At 44.6% G+C, this 20673-nt stretch overlaps 1 protein-coding gene across 4 annotated transcripts in view; it reads left to right on the top strand.

The window, feature by feature from the left end:
• The window catches only part of LOC102054675 (ephrin type-B receptor 5), an 84068-nt gene that overhangs the window by 8648 nt on the left and 54747 nt on the right, over nt 1–20673 (top strand). For 2 of the 4 annotated variants that reach the window (XM_055711609.1, XM_055711614.1), the window contains exon 1: nt 7172–7386. The exons of 1 other annotated variant lie outside the window; for it this stretch is intronic. The gene's annotated coding sequence lies outside the window, so the exon portion shown is untranslated. Of the gene's footprint in view, nt 1–5964; nt 6067–7171; nt 7387–20673 lie in introns of those variants that run through there. One more of the 4 variants, XM_055711611.1, reaches the window with a different exon arrangement.

The raw sequence follows: 20673 nt of genomic DNA on the forward strand, positions 1-20673 counted from the left end.
CACCTCAGCCTTCTCCTCACCCTTTGTCACTGTATTCCCCCTCTTCCCCCCTGCCCCCCATCAAATAAAGGATGGAGACTCTCCTTAGCCCTCCTTTTGTTGCTAAGGTATTTATAAAAATATTTTTTATTCTTTTTTAATTCCATTTAAATGGAATGATGCTGCATCAGGGGAAGTTCACACTGGACATTAGGAAAAGGTTCTTTGCTGACTCAGCAGCAGGTAAAGTGGTCACAGCACCCAGCCTGCCAGAGGTCACCAATGCCTGCCAGCATCTGGTCAACACTTTAAGTCCTACAGTTTGGTTTTAGGTAGTCCTGCAAGCAGCAGGGAGTTGGACTTGATCCTTATGGGTCCTTTCCAACTCAATATATTCTATAATTCTGTGATTCAGGAAGGTAAGCAAGAGAGCTGAGATGACTATAATAGATCATTCCCCAACGTGACAAACAGAAGCAGTTGTTCATCGCTGCTGTTACCTTCAAGGTGCTTACTCATGTTCTGCAGGAATGCTGCCTAATATGTAGGAGTTTTATTCTTTTCATGTTAGACTGTGGTTAAACCTGGGTGATTTTCCACCCACACCCCCCCAGTGTTCAGCAGATTTACTGAACAATGGAATTTCAACAATTTCTGGAGGCATTTTCAAGTTTAGCTTTAGTTTCCTGCGTAGTTTCTGAAGGATTTTCTTTCTTTTTCCAGATTTATTTTTGGTGGGAAGAGAACAGTTTCAGTCACAAACTACAGGAATAGTGAAAACCCATCCCTATTACGGGATACTCAGTATTAAAGGCTTCACACTCTGGGGACTGGCATATATCCACTTTAAATGTACATCTACTGGGTTGCTGCAAAAAGGGGTGGTCTGGCCTGTCCTTCCCCAGCCTGCATATACTCTGCCATCCCATACATCTTCCAGCTGTAGCATTTATACAGCTCCATAAAGTCTCCCACACATACTCCAAAATTTTACATATAATTTTTGTGAAATTAATTTTCAGCCCCATCAGTTCCTTGATTCAGGTCACTGCACAAATCTTTGCTGCCAGCACAGGGAAGGTGATGAGGACATACAGCTCAGTGTAGAGAAAAGAGAGAGTACCGTTGCCTATCTCAGTACAGGCTTGTCAACTCCAACCTTTTGTAGGGTTGAAATGTCTGTGGGACCACAGCCTTAGAAGCAGTTCCCATTTTGCACTGTGGTGATTTTAAACTGTTTTTTTTTTTTTACAAATACATTGTCACCACCAGGTTCCTGAGCATACCAGTTTGTACATGGGAGATAGAATGAGTAAAGGGAGACATTCATGTTTCCTGCTGAGATTATTTCCATGTCTTACATGTAATTAAGTATTCCCTGGGGAAGAAACTGGCACCCAGGCTACAGACTGGGACCCAGGAACTGCCAGGCTGTAGACTTGTTCTGTTCATGAAACACTTCTTCTGCCAGCAACTTTATGTATCTAGCCATTCATTTCCTCCTCTGAAGAGCTCCCGAAATAAGTTAAATGGAGTTTTTCACACCAAACAAAACTGTTTTAACACTTCCCATATTCTTTTTATCTCAGAAAGAAATAACTTTATTCCAATCCAAATTAAATTTGTAGTTCTCCTTTTCTACTCATTTTTCAGCTGAGAGCTAAACTGAAACTGCAGTCATTGATGTAACACCTTACTGTAAGCTTGAGTAGGCTCAGAGACTCTACACTTTGACACAGGGTGGTGCAAGCTGCCTAGTTTGGGAGCCAGAGAGAAACAGTCCTTTGGTACCTCACATCTTCTTACAGAACCTCAGCTGCACCCCCTTTCAGCTTCTTGGGAGTGTTCAACCTTCACCACTCTGTGTTTCAACTCCAGTAACTTACTGTCCTTGTGTTTTCTACTGGGTTTCCAAGAACAAGTTGTATGTTATGGGATCTTTTTAGTGGGGCAATTTTGCTTAAATCCCAGGGCACTTAGGAAATGTGATTCCCCTTCCCATCTATGTAACTGTTGGTCCATTTTTTCTGCTTGAGCATGAGTATGCAGCAAAAACCCAGAGCTTTTTGAAATCTTAAGCAGCTTTCTGGAGTAATTTTTCAGATGAGCAACAGTCACCTGAATCTAGCATAGATCTGCTTGAAGTATGGAATATTTCCAAACACTTTTATTGAAGCACCAAAACACTGGGATAATTGCAGTTTATTTGAGCCCCTCTTCCTTCCAAGTCAAACAGACAATACTGAAAAAAGTGGAGTCGTGCTTTCTCTATGCTATTCCCACAACAGTTTGCAGTTCTTGTTGTTCACAAATCCAGCAGAAATTAAAAAATCTCATGCTTAGTCAAGAACCAGAGTCACAGCAGAGCTCCAAAGCAAGTGAGTGAAGCCTGGAACATGGATCAGCAGATAGAAAAGGCTAGTCTCAGGTGCTGAGTAGAATACAGAGAAGATTGCAAGAGACACATACAATACCTTTGTAAGAGATATACCTATACAGTCATACTTTCTAGGGAGTTCATAGGACTTCAGTAACAATATGCACAAGATGAATATACATCTCTCTCACTTATGGCTGCACATTTCTGTTCCTGAGCCATGGCTGTAGGGCTCATTAATTTTTTTTCCCCCCTTTGGCAACTTCAGAAACCCTGTGTGTCTCATGTCTCAGCAAGCTTCAAATTAATTTACTAGGTCTGGGCATTCAGGTAAAAAGCTAGCAGCCAGTATTGAATTTACTCAGCTGGATTGCAGGGCTACACAGAATTCACTAAATATACCCAAAGTGCCCAATCCCAGCGTGGAACCAGGCTTATTGTAAAACCAGTCATGGACTCCCAGACAGCTAATTCTCCTTTTAAATGCTCCCCAAATCCTGTTCCACAGCGTAAATGACTGGTTTTCCTTCTGGGTGTTAGCACTATGAACACTAGCACTCAGCAATGTATGTGGTGAGTGTGTCAAAACACTTGGATTGTACAGGCAGACTGCTAGCAAATGGATAGACAAACAGACATGTAGATTGTAGCTCTAGTGAACTGGCACAGGTTTAGCTATTTCTTCACCTTTAAAGCTGTCGTGAGAATTTGCCACCGGCCTGTGCCAATTGAGGAGAGAGGTCAGAATGCAAAGTATGGAATTACAAGGGTAAACAGTAATTCATATGCTTGAGGTGTCCCAGCCAAATTGGGGCAACCCAAATGTGTTTTCACACATCATTCTTGCACCCTTCAAATGTTTAGGTACTACACAATTTGACTAATCACTAACACCCACACTACTGATTCCTGATCACAGTAAAACTCTGCAAAGCAACTATATTTTTGCAGGATTCTTGCTGCAGCCTTACTGTAGTTACTTATCTGTGGTGCCAGATGATGCTGGGAGGGCTTCAAAGACGTGGGCTAAGATGCTGGCATTATCTCAGTTGTCCAGGGATATTGTTTATCCTTCATGGACAAAGCAAGCTTCCAAAACCCAATGTCCTTATTTCCAGGACCAGGCTGTCCTTTAGTTTATTTTACTTTAGCAGGAACAGTACTAAGTCTTCAGTAAAATTTCACTTGTGTAATTTACACTGTTTTGTAAAATACAACACAGCATGTAATGTGAACTATTCTATATATTAACAAAGTTAATACACTGTCATACTATAAAGCCTGGTTGATATAATAGTTAAGGAAAGAAAATTTCAAAACAGCTGATACACATACTTAATAACAACAGTCATTAAAAATACAGGTGGGTGCATATTCAGCTAGTGTAGATTGGGGTTTTTCCCCCTTTCTGGCTTACATGTATTTCCATTAAAGCTTAGGAAACAATGCTGGTTTACATATATTTCCATTAAAGCTCAGGAAACATGCTGTAAGCAGAAGTGAGTGATGACAGAGAAGGAACAAAGCAGAGAACAGGCCTGCTCTCTGGGCAGAAACACTGTAAACTTATTTCAAGGGAGAATGGAACCCAGAAGAAGCCTCCTTGCTTGTAGAAACTCATTATTTGTGATAAAGATTAAAAAATAAACAAAACAAAAAAAAAAGCATGACTATGCTAATGGGTACCAAAAGCCAGTGTAGAGACTGTGAAGCTGCAGGATCTGGTCTTTCATGCTCTGTCTTGGTCTGCCCCTCAGTCCTTTTGCAGTTCTGAGCTTCCCTAAATTCTCTTCAGTTATGTCTCATCAATTTTCTGTATTCTTTTCCTCTTTCTATGTTGGGCTTTCTTAGGGAGAAGATGCTTTTGCACTTCATGAAAACATCAACAAACAAAACAAGACCATAATATATGGTATCCAGAAGGGTATTACAAGGTTTTAATTTACTGATCTATATCATTGTTTTTCAGAAATCCAGGAAGGAAAATGTGCTATTTTAGACTTGAAGTGATAAATCTGCTCTTGAAAAAAACCTTCTTGAAGATTTTATCCACTGAAAATAGTTCTGCTTCAAAACTGCTTGTCAAACATGTCCTCTCATGTATAAATAGTACCCTTCTTACTGTTTCCTTTGCCTGCTATTGTATTTGCTGTTCCCAGCTCCTCCCCTTCTCCTTCGTATCCTTGTCTTTCCTTGCCTGTCTTTTATTGCTGCTCTGTATCTTGCTTTCTCTACCTCTGTCTCCCACCTCTCTCACTCTTACCCTACTTTTTGTCTCTTTATCCTTTGAAACTCTATTCCCCTTGTGTTAGCCTCACCCCTCCCTTTTATCCTCCTCAGCTATTCTCTCATGGGTGGTTTTCTTCTCTTTGGTTTGTGTGGTCTGCCCTGCACATTCCAACTCTTTTCTCTTCAAGAGCTAACATGTTTCACACAGTGAGGAGATTATTTCTGAAATGGATTATGCTTTGCTATTCTGACCATTGTTTTAATAACTGCACCTTCTTCTTTCACCTTAAATACTATGAGTCTGTTTGTGTGTCTGGATATTTGAAACTCACTATCACGTGGAATTCTGTGTCTATACAATTAACATCTGTCTACACAAGTTGAAGCACATGATTGTCTATTATCAGCGGTCTCCAAATCATGTACCCCTACTAGCAAAAAACTTCAGCATACCCCCCCATATATGTATATTTACTTATTTATAAATTACATAAACGTACTGCTATTGAAGTTTTAATATTTCCTTGTGCACCCCAATAGATTGTGTTGCACAACCCTTGGGGTACCTGTGCCCCACCTTGGAAACCACCCGTCTGTATCTTGTGGCCACACTATTGCATAAGGTATACTGGTTTTATCACATTTAAGGTTGCCCTGAGAATCTGATCCAACCGTGGTAGTTTGGAAGAAAGAGCTTTTCTTTTCCTGTTTGTCATGTCTGGGCTGTGACGTTTACACTTTGAGAGGGGTGAGTTTTTATGGTATGATGTGATAATCTGCTTGGTAGAAGAAGGTTTCAGAAACTGGAGAAGTTTTTGAAGATACCAATAAATGCATGCATTGCAAAGTGCTGCAGCATTGCAGAAAGACCGTTCAAACACTGCCTGAAAATTAATCCCTAGCAAAGGACCGGCTGTCCTCTTGCCTTCCACCAGGTGAGATTTCCAGCAGGGTTTGGGGGTTGCATGCGCGTCCCTGGAGAGCAGGAACTTTTCCCGAATGTCCCTATTCAGAGCAGCAGCTCGCTCGCGCTTGGCTTTCATTCTACGAGGAGGAGGAGGAGGAGGAGGAGGAGGAGGAGGAGGTTTTGCGGGGAATATTCCATTGCCATAAAGGGGAGGAAGTGTTTCTGCAGCTATTGAACAAAGCAGCTAGTTAACCCTTTCCCGACCCCGGTGCAATGGTACAGTCCCCCCCCCCACTCCTTTGTAGGGCCCAGATGCTCCTCGTAGTACTAAAATGAGGAAGAGAGGGAAACATGCCTGAACATTTACTGCCGACCTGAGTGAGGACCAGATTCTGAGAGGAACTGAGTGCCTGCCATTTCTCCTGAAGTTAATTTATGTTAGAATCAAGCCCGGGGAGGGGGATGGGAGGGAAAGGGGCGGGGGGGAGCTGGAAGGAAAGAGGTCTGTTGTAATTGGTGTCTAACCCCCCCCCGCAAAGAGGATTAAGAACGAAACTATGCTCTCTGTGAAGAGGTAGGTATTCGTATATCTGCATATATACAGAGCTTCTGGAAGAGCTGTGCTGAGCGGGAGCTAGCCCTAGCTTGAGGAGCGCTGGCGTGCGGCGCTGCTGTAGATAGTACTTCTCTTAAGCAGGAGTGCGTACCGTAACCGTGCAGCGGGGCGTCTGAGGTGCTTTTGTGCGTGTGCCGGTGTTTTACACTGCGGGAGTCGTGGTCGTTACATCGCGTGTAACGCGAAGCTCGTACTTCAAGCCAAAGCAGGTCGCTGCAGCAGCAGAAGCGCGAAGTTGCGCCGCGGTCTCAGGGCACCGCCTGTGCCGGCGGGGCGCCGGCCCCTCATACGTGCTCCATCCAGCCCCGCTGGGCGCAGCGTGGGGCACCCCGCTCGCTGCCGGGGGCCGGGGCCGCGCCTCCTCCGGGCGCTGCTCCGCGCTGGGCCCCGCAGCCCGGGCGGGGGCTCCTGCTCCGGCCCCGCGGGGAGGCGGCAGTGACCCGGCGCGGTGCCTCCCACCCTTTGTGCGCCGCGGGCCGAAGCTCCCTTCTGGGCGGGCGGCGGGGCTGGGGGTGGCTGCCGCCGGGCACGGAGCAGTCCGCAGCCCAGCGGCGCGGGCGGGCGTGTCCGTGTAACGCCCACCCGGGTGTCGCAGGGCACTGGGGGCCGCGCTGCTGCCACTGTCCCGGCCGCGCCGGGGCACGCAGCCCGCCGTCCGCTCGGGCACCCAGCGGGGACCCAGGCCGGGGGGGGGGGGGGGTCGCTCGGGAACGGCCCACGGAGCCCCCGGGCTGGGGGGGGCGAGCTGAGCAGCAAGGGCACGAACGGCGGCCGGGACCCGGGGGCGCCCACGGGAGCGGTGAGGGGGGGCTTCACCCCCCGCTGCCCCCCAGAGGAGAGGCCCGCGGCCCAGGGGGCGGTGGCGCGGGCGGGACGAGGGGAGGACGGTAGCCGCCGCAGGAGTGCCCGGAGTGCCTGACGCCCGAGTGCGGCCCCCCCCGCCCCGTTTGCTGCCGTGTGGCGCTGCTGGGGGCTGGGCCCGCAGAGGGAAGCAGGTCGGGGGGGCTGGAGAGGGAGGAGGAGGGGCACGGTGTGGAGGGGAGGGAGGGGCGAAGGAAAGCGAGCGAGGCGGCCGGAGTGCGGGGCACGGCCGAAGCCGGGCGGCGGTAGGGGAGGGGGTTCCGGTGGCAGCGGGCCCAGGCGGCGGCAGGGGGGCAGCCCGGGCCCGGCAGGAGTGGCCCGGCCCTCGGCATGGCGCAGCGCTGAGCCCGGCCCGGCGGTGGCTGCCCGAGCGATGCGGGGACGCGGAGCGGAGGCAGCTGGCAGCCCTGACGGAAGGTACCGCGGCGCGGGCGGGGGGCACCCGGGACAGGCGAGACTGCTTCGGAAGGAGCCGAAGCGCCTCCGGTCGCGGGCTTTCTCTGCTGCCCCGGTGCCCGCTTTGTGGGCTGCGTTGCGGGCCCCCGGGCGCCCGGGATGCTCCGCCGGGCGCTGCCCGAGGTGCGGCCGGGAGCAGGCGCGTTCCGTGCGGGCGGGCTCGGCGCGGACCCCGCCGGCCCGGGCGCTTCGGGGCCCGGCGGGGGTTGGGGGCTGCCGGCGCGGGCCCCGTCCCCGCGCACCCCCGCCGGGAAGGCTGCGCGGCCTGCTCTGTGGGCAGGGTGGCTGAACGCCCGTGTGGAGGCAGGTGGCTGCCGAGCGCTTGTAGCAGAGAAAAGCCGTGTTAACCTATTTTTCAGGGAGATGATGCGAGTTACTACTACTCATGCTAAAAAAAATCTGTGGCTGTGGGAGGGGCTGCTGCGGTGGGTGATGCTAAATTTGCTTTTTACGGTTCCACTGAGATTATTTCACTTACTCTGAAGTTTCTTTCACTGTTGCCGTGCTCGTTTGGTTGGGGGAAAGAGTGAATATCATCTGCCTCCCCTACTAGCCTCAGAAATAAGAGGGTGGAGATGAGGAAGTGACAGTTCCGAGGGGCATCCTTCACTTGCAGCGATGCCCAGCCATGCGGGCTGGTGAGGAGGGAGAGTGAGAGGGCAGGTGGAAAAAACAGAGTCGGTGGAAAGAGTAGCTGCCGCTACGGGTGTGTGACAGCGACAGCTCTGCAGCCTCAGCCGGGACGAACAGGGGATGCTCCCATCTCCCTTGCTGTGGAGGGTCTCATCAGAAACATGGAAGCTGGACGTGGGGGCACCTCTCGTTCAGTCACGGGTGACCCACCTGCCCCAAGGCACTTATACAAGATTTAGTGACTGTTTTTAGGTCTTTCTCCATTCCCAGCTTGAAATAATCCGAGTGCTGAGGTTCCTTTGGGAGCAGGAAAGGAAGAGATAATCCACAATCTGGTCATCCTTTTTCTTTGATGTTACCCGAACTGTGTGCTGGGAAAAAATGGTACCTGTTTTCGTCTAGAAGTTTGTTCCCTAAATTCAACACCTTGCACCACTTCAGTTTAATTTGCTAGTGTTTTGGCAAGCCTTAGATAACTGCATGTAACTGCATCCTGTCCTTTACTGCCTTTTGCATATGTGTCCTCTTAGCCAAATTACACATGTGCAGTTTTTAATTCCTTGGCATGTGTTTCTGTGTCTCTCTAGCCACTAAATGTTTTTTTCTTGTCTTCTGAGTTTTCTCTTATTTTACTTCCTTGTGCTCATACAGAGGTGCACAGAATTATTTGTATAGCTGTGTGTTTTGATACTTGGAAATACCATTACTTTGGGGCATTGGAGCTTGTATGAAGCAGGCTTGTATCCTCCCTAATCACCAAAACCCTGAAGAAAGGTGTATTTTCTTGCTTTGTTCTGAGGTTTGCAGCTCTTCTAAGCTGTTATCTATGGCAAGAACAGCTTGGGTTATAGAGACTGTTTTTGGAGGGAGCTGGGGGAGAGTCTCCTCTCCTTTCTTTTGCTCAAGGCTGCCACTGTTTTTGCATTCTGTATTTGACTTGAAGGCTGACCAGTGACAGTGTAAATGCTTTCTGGGGGAAAGGCAGCTGGTGGCTCCAAGCAGACAGCTGCTCATTCTCCAGAATGCTCCCATAGGCTGCCAGCAGATGTGTCTGACAAGAGAGCTGATCCCTCCATCCATTGAGAATTGTCATCTTTATGCCTGTACAAATTCACTGTGTATGTTCTTCTTTGTGCCCAGGTGCAGATGTCCTCCCATTCTCCCCTTTGATACTGCATGTGCTGTATGCAGAGAGTAATGTAAGAGATCACTGTAGTTTCTCACCCCTTACCGCGTGCGGATAGAGTTACTTTGTGGTCAGCTCTCCTTCCCTGGATACATGCACTCACTGTTATGAGGTTTATGTATGCTTTTCCTCTGGCTTCAGGAATGCTTCTGTCTGTAGGTCTTCTGCCCCTAAAACCTGCTTTACCTTGTTATCCATGCATTATCCCTCAGCAGCCCCTGTGCAGAAAGTTTTCCTGAAGTCCCTACAGATGAGTGCGAAGTACTTTTCGAGCACATTTAAGGCTGCAAAGTTTATTTTTGTTTCGCATTTCTGTGGCCATATTGTGTATGATTACTGCACACACAAACAATAGGAGATGGAAGAGGCGGAAGCCGGTATGCATGGTCAAGGTACATCTTTATAATGTGGTTTAGCCACCAAAAAGGATGGCAGTATCACCCAAAACCTGTGCTGTTGTGAAAAAGTGTTTTATAAGAATATTCCAGATTGGCTGTTCTTGGTCATAAACATATAATGAATTTTTTTAAAAGAAATCTAAAAGACGTTTCTATGAAGAGAAAAGTTGATTAAAGCTTTAGGAGGAAACTGATGAGCCTGCTGTAATTTTGTCATTATTTTCTCTTATGTTTTTTCTTAAACCTGCTTTAATACTATATTGCTATTATTATTTACTGTTTTAAAAAGGGATTATTTGTATTTTGTTGGGAAGTTTTGTATCATCTTACAGCAGTATAGTTAACGTAATTTTCCCAGCTACTGACCCCACAAATTCAGCAGTTTCCAGCTCTGTGCAACCTTATCGTTTAGCTTCTGCCCACGAAGTCTTGGGCTGGACACCCCTCTTCTCTCCATATTTGCTCTCTTTGGCAACCATGCAGTGCCATGGACTTCAGAGGGTGCGCACAAGCATAATATACATGGATTTTTGTAGATAATTCTGTAGATGTTGTACAGCAGAAAACTAGCTGTCTGTCTTGTATGGTGCCAGCTGTGTGACATGAACAAATCCCAAAATGGTTAAAAATGACATAATTACTTATCAGCCATGGTACTCTGACATGCAAGCAGCAAATCTGCTGAGTAAGAAAATGCCATTTCACGTTGTCACTCTTCTCACATTTGATTTATGTGAGGAGTTTTAAAATTAACAAAGAGAACTATACTAGTACTTCCTTCTCAGAAGTATGTGTTTTACTTTCAAGAAATATTCCTCTGCCACCAGGAATAGTATTTTATTTTAAGTGTACTATTAATACATGTGGTGTTAAAAAAAGTGTGTACCTTATGGCGGTAGTGGCACAATATTTTATATGGAAGATGCTGTCTTGCCTCTTAAAAGGTCAGCATGATGCTTCTATTGTGGAAGTGCCACTTGAAAATTGTTCTTGAGGCCACTTCTGTGAAAAGCAGCAGCTTTGGAAGTCAAGCTCTTCTAGTCACTGGTTTCCATTTACCATGCCTCCAGAGGCCCTTGTGTGTCCTGTGGCTAAAGGCTTGCTTGTCACAAAAATTTTTGTTCAGACATTTTACATGCACACACCCCCCTTCCCATATACATGCATACATGCCCATGCCCATCTATATACAAAACAACAGTTAAAGAGGAGGAAAAAAGTGCTATCCTGGGAGTGGAGAAGATGCTAGATACTATGAAAACACAGCCTATCCAGTCTGAAAACTGTAGCTTTACATAAGAAGGCTGGATCCTTAAGGTCTCGGTTCACTTTAGGATGGAAATTCTTGCCAGCCCAGACCTGTATGTTGAAACATACATGACTTCATTTTCAGACAGACTTTTTTTTCCTTTTTTTTTTAACTCCCCAAGCTTGCCAAGTAAATGATTCCTCTGCTGATTCTACAGTTTCCAAGTGCAGTTTTTTTCTCTGTACCATGTCTCTGGAAAATATCCAATGTGTCTACATTATGTAATTAAATCCTAGAAGCTAGAGACTGAGGACTACTGACTGTAACTTTTCTTTTTTAGCCTACTGATGTTCCTCCAAGTTGCGGTAAAGCTTTCAGAGCTACTGAAATGACCGAGTCTCTCTCCCACTCACATGATAGGAATCTGTTTGGCCCAGCTGATCACTTCAGAGGCAGCGTGTAGGATACAGATGCCTGCATGGAGACCTTTAGCATCAGGTTTACCACAGGTTCTCTCAGAACCTGAGGATGTCTACAAATGGAAGGGGGGCTCCTTGGTAGAAATCTCTTCTCTTCCTGACTATCCTTTAAGAAGAGAGTGGGATGTCACAAGAGGGATATTCTTGCAGAGGTTTCTGGGCAGGTTTTGATAATTTTAGTTTGGAAATTTGAATTGGACTGTTTATAAAACTGTTTGAATTCCCAAATGTTAAGTTTCACTCACAGCCAGGATCTGTTTGATTCCAGTAAGCAGAATCTGAAATGCTCTCTGCGCCAGGAGGGTGTTTGAAATTAACCCATCTTGGTTTTGAGCCAGGAAGAAGCTGCTGGGAGCACAGCTGGATTGGGATGCTTGCCTGCAGTTGTCTCCCAGATGGTCCCACCTTTCCTTTCTAATGTCAGTAGGCTTTGAGCTCGTGCTAGCAGAGATGGGAATGCAAATACATACGTACTGGCATTTTCACTTTTTGGTGAGTTTGCTGATCCCGTTTGGAGCATGTGTTGTTCATAAAGGGGTCACCATATCAGCAGTTATTGCTGCCCTCCAGGAATTGAGTAGGAATTGCCTCCATGAATGGAGTAGTTTTGTTGAGGAATGCTCATTTGATTACTGGTGCAGAAAGCATCTTTGTGGCTTCACTGGTAGCTAAGCATGTTAGAAATCAGTGAAGGTCCGGTACAATATGATTTGAGAAAGAATTGTGCTGACTTGAGTGTAAATCAGTGGTCTGTTAAAATCTGGCAAGATAGGCAGAGGCTTGACAGAGGGAGTTTTCTGTAGTTTGCATGTGTCTTGGTATTGTGTTCTGCTGGGGCACGTATGTGGAGTCAGATGCTGAAGAGTAATTACTTTTTGTTTGGAGCCTTGCTGTAGCACCATTTTGCTCAGGGCCCCGGGCTGACCATCAGAAAGACATCTGGTGAAGTAATATAATGGGAATGATGCATGACTTGTGCTCCTTGTTTCAGTCAAATGTCCTCCTAGTGCTGACTGGAAGAATTGTGTTGACAATTGCATGTTTCTCATGGATAATTTTACCCATCTTAAATTAGAAGTGGCTATGGATGTTCTCAGAGAGCTGCAGATTCCTGCAACTAAGGAAATCAATTTAATGACTAGATCCCTGTTACCTGAAGTGAATGGCTTAAAAAATTGTTTCCTAAATAGATTCTTTTGATTCTGTTTAATGAATTACCCCTGAAAGAGTGTGTGTGGTGACAGGGTATAAAGAAAAGAAATCAGTCTTTGGAAACAGAGCAAAAATAAAAATGTTCATTTCTTTAAAAGCGGTTAAGCTAAAGCAAGTTTACTCTCTTCAGTAACGTAACATCTACCAGACAACTGTAATCGAAAGGATTGGAATAGGCTTGTTGAATTGTTGTACCTGTCTTGCTTCTCTTGACTGATCGTCTGTACCAGCCCACTATGTGTCTAACAGCATTGGAGAGTTGTGTGGCCAGAAGTCAGAGTCAGAAGGAGGAACTTGTCCTAAAACCTCAGAAAGTTCTTTTAAAATCAGGTTTTAGATGGTTCTTTTGAAAAAGGCTTGGCTCCCCTCCCCACCCCCCACCCCACCCCCCCCGCCCTAAATCACAGCAGATCAGCCCAGTGTTTTCTATTGTATTTTCTCTTGTGCCTCTAAACTTCTGGTGTTGAAACTGGACGATCCCCAACTGTATGGCACTAGTGCACATGGGCTGTTTGTGTTTGACTGTGTGAACATCTCTGCTGTGGCGCTGATGAACTGGGAGCTCAGTGAAGTGCAACAGAAGTGATTAGGAGACTATGGAATTTCTGACATGTTACTAAAAAGAGCTAGGTTAATGATGACTGAAAAAAGATTGCTCTGGAGTATCTATAGTACTGGGAGACTATTGACAGGATCCTAGGCACTGTGGCTAAAGTGAAAAAGGGCTGGCTCAAACTGCCCAAAGTAGATATTTCAGGGTCAGTGTCTTCATGTTTTCTTCCAGCAAGGGTCTAAGTAGATTGTAGGAAGTCATGGAAGCCCTATAGTTTATGTAATTTAAAAGTATAACTCAGAAAGCTTAAAGGAATATACAGAGAAAACCCCTGCAGCGGACTGGGGGCTGTAGGCCAGATGTTGTCTAAATAAGGATGTCCACCCCCCTCTTTTAGTTTCTGTTACTGCAGTCCCACCAGCGGCGGAGGGGGCCAGCCAGCCTTCGGTGTTGCAGCCCCGAGCGGCTGGGGTCGGAGGAAGGGAAGGGGTATGCTGTACTCACTCTACTGGAAGTGTAATCCTTTGGGTCTGAGTTGGAGGTGGCTGTAACGGGAGTGGTGAGCCTCAGCATCCACACTGAAATATAAACAAGCCTTTGAGATGCAGAGGGATCAGGATGAACTCTGAGATTTATGTTACTGCTTTCATCTCTGGCATGAAAAATAACACAAACGCACATTAGAAAGAGATGTTGTAAGCCTGAAACACCTTTCTCCTGTAACCTGCTTGCCCTTCCCTTATGCTCTCAAGAATTTTTCTGTTCTGCTGAAGCATTAGTGGCACTTAATGTTCCTGTTTCCTGAGGTTGGAAGCAAGGAACTGGAAATGCAGGATGGAGGAGGAGGGAAGGACCTAAGAATGGAACTGGCTGCTCTGCAGGCTCTGCCAGTGGCAAGTTCAAAAGTTTGGTGGGGCTCTCACCTGCTTTCACTGCACATGAGCTCCCTGTGATACTTCACTGAACTCAGCCAATTGTTCCACCCAGTCATTCCCTTTCGGGTCATCTCCTTCTTCCTGGCAGCTGTGATCTCACTCTTCTTCAAGCTGCCATTTCTGCCTCATTGCTCTCTGAGCCATCTCCTAGACAAGAGCCACTTTTGGGCTATCTGATTCCCAAGACCACAGTGAGAGCCTGGTCTCTAACCCTTAAACCAGCGTGAGTCATTAACGTTGTTCTCTAAATAAATATCTATGTATCGCTGATGAAAGGTAGAAGAGACTTAGTTTAGAGACCAGGTCAGATGTTTCTGAAGTTGAATAGGACCCGTATCTCATCTGTTCTTGTTGCTCAGTTCAATCACTGTAACAATGAGGCCAAGGTGCTATGAGGGAAGGAGACTGACTCTGAAAGTCGTGGATTTGGAGGCAGGAACTGAAGAGAGAAGAACTGGAGAAATCTATTTTCTTAAAGTTTTCCCAGAGTAAGCTGTAGGTCTCATAGTTCCCGTCCCTCTGTTCTTGCCATGCCTTGGGAGGTTGCTACCAAGGTGCTTCCTGGTGGCTGGGTACCGCACAGTGCGACGACACCTCATGCAACAGCAGTTAGAGACAGGCTGTACTTGCTGTTGGTGGCAGTTCCTTGGAGCAGGATCAGAGCAGTGCAAGGTTATTTTGTAGTGGTTCAGTGCTGAATGGGAACATGAGGCTCGAGCTAATTGTGGAACAGACAGAAATTCCCATCTAGGCAAACAGTGGTCATATAAGGAGAAAACCGTGTGGTAGAACTCTTCTCTGAGCCATTTTCTCTCTTCCTTGTAGCTTCCTAATGTTGTGTGTATATTTCCACATCAAACGCTGTAATTTACATGCTGGAGCTAGAGCCTGTGTATTGTATAGCCAGTTGGTGCAGTCAGCAAAATTTAAGGGAATCAGCTTGACTGAAGATAATTTTTTATTCCCAGTTCCATGCAGAGAATATGTTATATTACAGATCTCTGTTAGGGCAACCTTATGAACTCAAAAAGCAGTATTTGCAATAGGTGTGTGGGTATAATTGGATGGAAGTTAGCTGGTAATCAACTGCATGAAGTGGGGCTTGGGGAAGAGCTTTGGATGGCAAGATCAGGGTGATTAACAAGTCGGTAAAGTGACTACCCTTCAGTGCTTTTCTGTCTTGTTGTTTCTCCAAAGAAGCATTCATTCCTTGCTTTTCTTAACAGGAAAAATCCAATGGTGATAACTAATGCTAATACTTAAATGCTTCTAAAAAATAAAAGTAGCCTCTATCTGCAAATGCATGCCGTCAACAATTTGAGAACCAAGCTCTAGGACAGCCCAAGGCTGTGAAACTGATTAAAATGGAAAAAAGTAGTTATAATTAACCCTTAAATCATGAAGTGCATTCTCTGAAAACCCAAGTTGCCTCATTGAAGCCAGAAAGGAGGTTAATAAAAAGAGCAGCACTTAAATGAAGATGTTTTAATATTATTAGTTCATTCTTTCTGTAGTATGTTTTGAAATGTCAGTTTCTCTTGTGGAATGAAAGGCAATTTCAAAATGCAGGGAATTCCCTTGGAAGAGGAACACTGTCTTTTAACCGACTGCCAGTGCTGCCACTGTCTCCTCATGGACAGCATAAGTTTGGATACTGTGAATATGAATAGCCTGCATTTTCTGCTTATGCTAAATATTCTTTAGTCTAAAACCCTCATAAAGTCAAAAGTAAAATTAGAGATGAAGACAGTAAGTATATTTTATGAAAAATTAAGTTCTTTACTGCAGCTGAAGAAAATCTTAACCCTTACTAAAGGGCTTTGCAAACTTCTGTCCACAAACAGCAGTTCAAGGAAGGTATCCTCAGCTTGTTTTTTGCCCTCCGTTGTATATTTTGGAGTGTTTGTGCATGGATTTTGGTTCACATATTTCTAGATGTGCCATGTAAGGCTACATTCTTAATTTAAAATGTAAAACAGCATTAGTATCAAATAAGCCTAAGAAAAGGGACATTTGTAGCTTGCTTTTGTAAGCCATTCTCACTCTTACCCCTACTCAACCCTTCAGGCCCTTGATTTCTTTTCCAGGGACCTGACAGTGCCTTCAAGGCCCTTTTGCAGCTCTCTGCTTCATTTGTCTATGCAGATTTGCAGATGCTCTGGCAGGCTTGGTCAGCAAATGTCAAGGTTATTTGCCTGATTGGTGGCATTGCTTGCCTGGCCACTGCTAACACTGTGCTTGGCCTCTTTATCATTTTCCACCCATCAACAATCAGAACCTGGTATGTAATAAAACTTTCATTTCAGATGAAAAAGAAGCAAGATCAGCATTGCTTAGTAGATGAGAACATGGTTTTAGGGACATGTTTATTATGTCTTTTGCTGAAATACTGTTTGTGAAGAAGTTTTTTTTTTTCCTTCCCTTTTTTAATGCCAAAATAGTATTCAACTTTTTCCTTGCTGTTTTCAAACTTTTTCTATCATGAGATTACTGTGAAATTTGAAATATTTTTAAACTTAGCTATTGACAGTTGTACTCGAGAAGGAAATGTCAGTTTTCAAAGAATTTTTACTACCACAGGATTTCTTCACCTAGAAGGTAATGTGGCCGTGTTCAGGGATTCTTAAAGTCAAATCCCCTAACCATGGAATTCTCTGCTTAGAATTTTGGAAATAGAGCCTTTTACACAGTGCTTGAGAAAAGTTTGCTGCTGTGCCCAAGAGCTTGTAAATTAGCCATTTTTTTCCTTTCTGAAGACTTAGGCCTTTTGTACAGATAAAAGTATACTTGTTAAAGGTAATCATACTTGAAGGTGAAAGCATCATGTTTATTTCCACATAGATAAAAGTGTATTGCAAGGATCTGTGCACAGTTGTACTGTGAGAAGTTTCCTGAGATGTTAGGGTGAAATTGCTAAGAGTGAAACCATACTTACCGAGCAGTTATCTTCTCTTTCCATCAGAGTAGATATATGTTATGGGCAGCTGCTGATTCTTTTTCTCCCTCTTCTTTCTGCAGTCTTCTTTATTTACTGTATGAAAATTCAAAGGGAGTAATTTTTGTATTACTCCAATTCTGTTATTTTTAGGAGATTTTTCCCTCAGGCAAGCAATGGATAACATACACAACAATGCATATGTTCACATTTTTCATTCTATAATGCTATTAATATTCTAGAGCTACGTTTTTGTTTCCAGGTGTTAAATGTTAGACACTTGAGTGTAATTACCAGTGTTTCTTTGAAAAGCACACGGATCACTATAAAAATCGTCATTTAAGTCAGATCTTGTGGGGTAGGAAGAGATTTTATTCAGGAGCTGTGTTGTACTTAATATGCATGTAATTCAAGTACCTAATAAGCAGGTGGAAGAAAGAATCTGTATCTTTAATTAAAAAAAAGTCTGTGGAAACACAGGGCAGTGGTGAATTAATTTTGATTGGGAAGATAAACTAGGGTCACAAGCGAAGCTGTGAGGCTTCTCTAGCCAAGTATATATGTCATGGCAAAGAGAAATTTAAAGGAAAAAGCACTGTGGTTATCTAAAAAAATGCTGATGTGGCCACCTCTGTGGGCTGGAAGGGAGCTCGGAGGCTCCCCAGACACCTTTAGGCAGTACCTAAGGAGTCATTGAGAGGAGGCTGGTTAGCTGTTCCATAGCTTCCTTTTTTAATTAGTGCAGATCCTAGGTACCTACTGAAGATGATTCAGCTCAGTCCACTGACTGTAGAGGTTGTTTGAGTAATTAGGCTTCTAATTTGGGCACCCTATCTGAGCCTCAGCGGCTTAATAAAAATTAATTAAAATAAGCATTTCTTCCCTTTAAGGACTATGAAGTTCTTAACTTGGATACCACTAGGAAATGTGTAATCAGAGCATGGAAGATCAGCTTCAAGACTCCTGGTGTTTCCATGATAAACAAGGAAGTAAATCCCTTTCTTTGGAGAGCATTCAAAATCAACCTTTGGATTGTCATTGTAAATTTAGAGAAACCCAAAAGATAGAGACACAGCCCTACCGAGATAATCTGAAAGAAACAAGTGATCAAGCCAGCTAGAGGAAACCTTTTACGAATTACTTTGTTGAGGAAGAATTCCTTTAAGCTTAGTTATACATTAACACCTAGAGCCTTTCTCTCATAATTATGTTAATAAACTGAGCAGACAATTAAAAAAATCCACAAGGCTTTATTACAAATTCAACTCATCTTTGAATATATTTTTAAAGTATTTTGGAGTCATTCAAAATAATCTCAAGTAGTAACAGAGGATAAAAGGATATACAGCAATTATTGAAATTATTTATATATTTAATTAAACATTTCTCTCTGCTGCTTGTGCCCCAGTGATAATTTTTTTGAAGAAAAACACATTAACTTCATAGTATTAAAACTCTGAGCAATAAATTATGTGTTGCTCTCTCCCATTCACTTCCCATTGGTGTGTAGAAAGATTGCTATGAGTGGCAATTATTGTAATTATTGTCTAAGAAAGAAGCTAGGGATATTATGTCAGGCTTGAAAGTGTTGCACAGGCATTGAGTGACAGCTTTTCACAACAGCATGGTGAGGTTTATCCTAGTGAGATGCATGGCCGTAGCTGCAGGGGCATCGTGGTGGCAAAGGAGTGATGATTGTAGGGGAGAGCTGAGGGGGAAAGGAGGGGGGAGGCCTCTTGCTTGGCGTATAACACTGCTGTGGTTCCCTGCTTACCATGAATGAGAAGTATTCACTCCACTTTTTGTGCTCTGCCTAAATGTGGTGAATCAGTGTGCAGCACAAATTAATTGGAATAGTAATTTATTGACTCTCCCAGATGTGCTTATTTATCTTTCAAATACTTCTCACTGAGAGATAATATTGAGCTGTTATGTGTCAGTGCAAGACGGGCGAGAGCAGGAAAGACTGTGGCTGCAAAGGTACAGCATTTTTTCTGCCCTGAAGAATTTTTGAGGTGCATTTATTTTGCACCTAGATGCTTTGTGTGAGGAAGAAGTATGGCAAATATGAGGGAAATCTGTTGATTCAAGTGTAGCAGAGGGAGGCTGTAACCATGTAATGATTTCTGCTGTGGAATAGGCCTGGAGGAGTCAGTTAGCAGTGAAGGAGGAAGAAGAATTGTTCCAGTGGGAAGAAACAAGATGATTTGGAAAACTTCTTGGGGCAGTTAAAACAAATAGAAAGAGTGAAAATCTGGCATTGCTACAATTTCAACTTCTATTAGTAGAACAATTTAAAATACGTAAAAACACTTTGTGGCACAGGGATAGACATTATTTCAAATCTGTTGCAAGTACAAAACAGGGATTACATAAATTCATAGGGAGACTGTAAAAGGAATGGATTGGGGTATACTCTCTAGCAGCCCTAGTCTCATATTTGTGGATGCTGGAGGACCACGCAGAGGCCAGGCTGGCAAGCTGACTCCAGGTACACCTCTGCCTGGCACTGGAGACGTGGGGAAACATGGGTTAGGTGAATGCTGGTCTGCTTCAGTGTTTGTTCTTGTGTTTTGAAATGTAGTTGGCACTAAACCACACAGAATTGTTCTCTTGAACTGCACATTCAAAAACATCACAAGTGTTCTTCCAATAAGGAGGGCTGTCAGGAACTCTTGATTAAGAACTGGCAAGTTTTATATTGTGTTGACAGCTCCATTGTTTCTGTTTGCCTCTGTGGCTTCTGGGAATGAGATACTTGGACCAGTATCAGAGTTGGGCTTTCTACAAAGTAGTGCAGGATGGAGCATCCCCTCTGCAGCGGATCAAGCTCCTGTCAACTTTTAGGGAATAGAGTGTTGGAACTGCCCTTGGGTCTCCTGTTGGAACTGGGGGCTTATGGGACTTACAGTTCTTCATGCTGCCTCTGGTTTGCTCTGATTTCACAGAACTCAAAGAAACAGCTACATTCCATTCATGGAGAGGAAGAACCTGCCAGGCTCTCGTGTTTCCTTCAGGAGGCTTGTGCAATGCCTGAACAATCCTAGCTTTTTTCTGAATCCTAAAGGCATGCCCGAGTTCCTCCTGCTGAACTCGGGCAGATGCATGGTTCAGATGAGTGGTTGACTGCTATCTGACGTCAGGTTCTGCCAGTTGTATCTGTCAGACTGGATCAATCTGCCTTACTTTCTGATCTGTGGCTACACATTGTCTGCATACTGAGCTAGAACATGCTTCAGCAAAAAGCTGTCTAAAGATTCATGGGTGGAATCAAAAGGATTAGAAAGCAAGAGGGTTTCTTTAAAGCCTAGGTCCAGCAGAACCAGTGGCCATCGGAGAATGAATATAGTTTATCTAGTTGTCACTGTTCTTGAGCAGTTTCAGAGTGCCAGGCAAACCCAGAGGAAAAAAACAAACAACGCACTCCATTCTAAGGAGATCTCTATTAGCTTTGTCATGTGCATGGCCACCTCCATCAAGACTCAAGACATAAGCCATTGGGGTACTCTAAAATAAGTGACTACACAACCCTAGGGGTAAATCTGCTTCCCTTCTAATAAAAATGTGTACATTGATGGAAGGGAATTTTGGGTCAGTGTTGATCTGTTCAGCAACACTAGTGCCCTGTGGCTCTTCAGGTGTTGTCATTAACAGTGCTTGAACTTTGA

This window comes from Falco cherrug, chromosome 5, assembly GCF_023634085.1.
Source record: "Falco cherrug isolate bFalChe1 chromosome 5, bFalChe1.pri, whole genome shotgun sequence".
In the NCBI taxonomy this organism is placed as follows: domain Eukaryota; kingdom Metazoa; phylum Chordata; class Aves; order Falconiformes; family Falconidae; genus Falco; species Falco cherrug.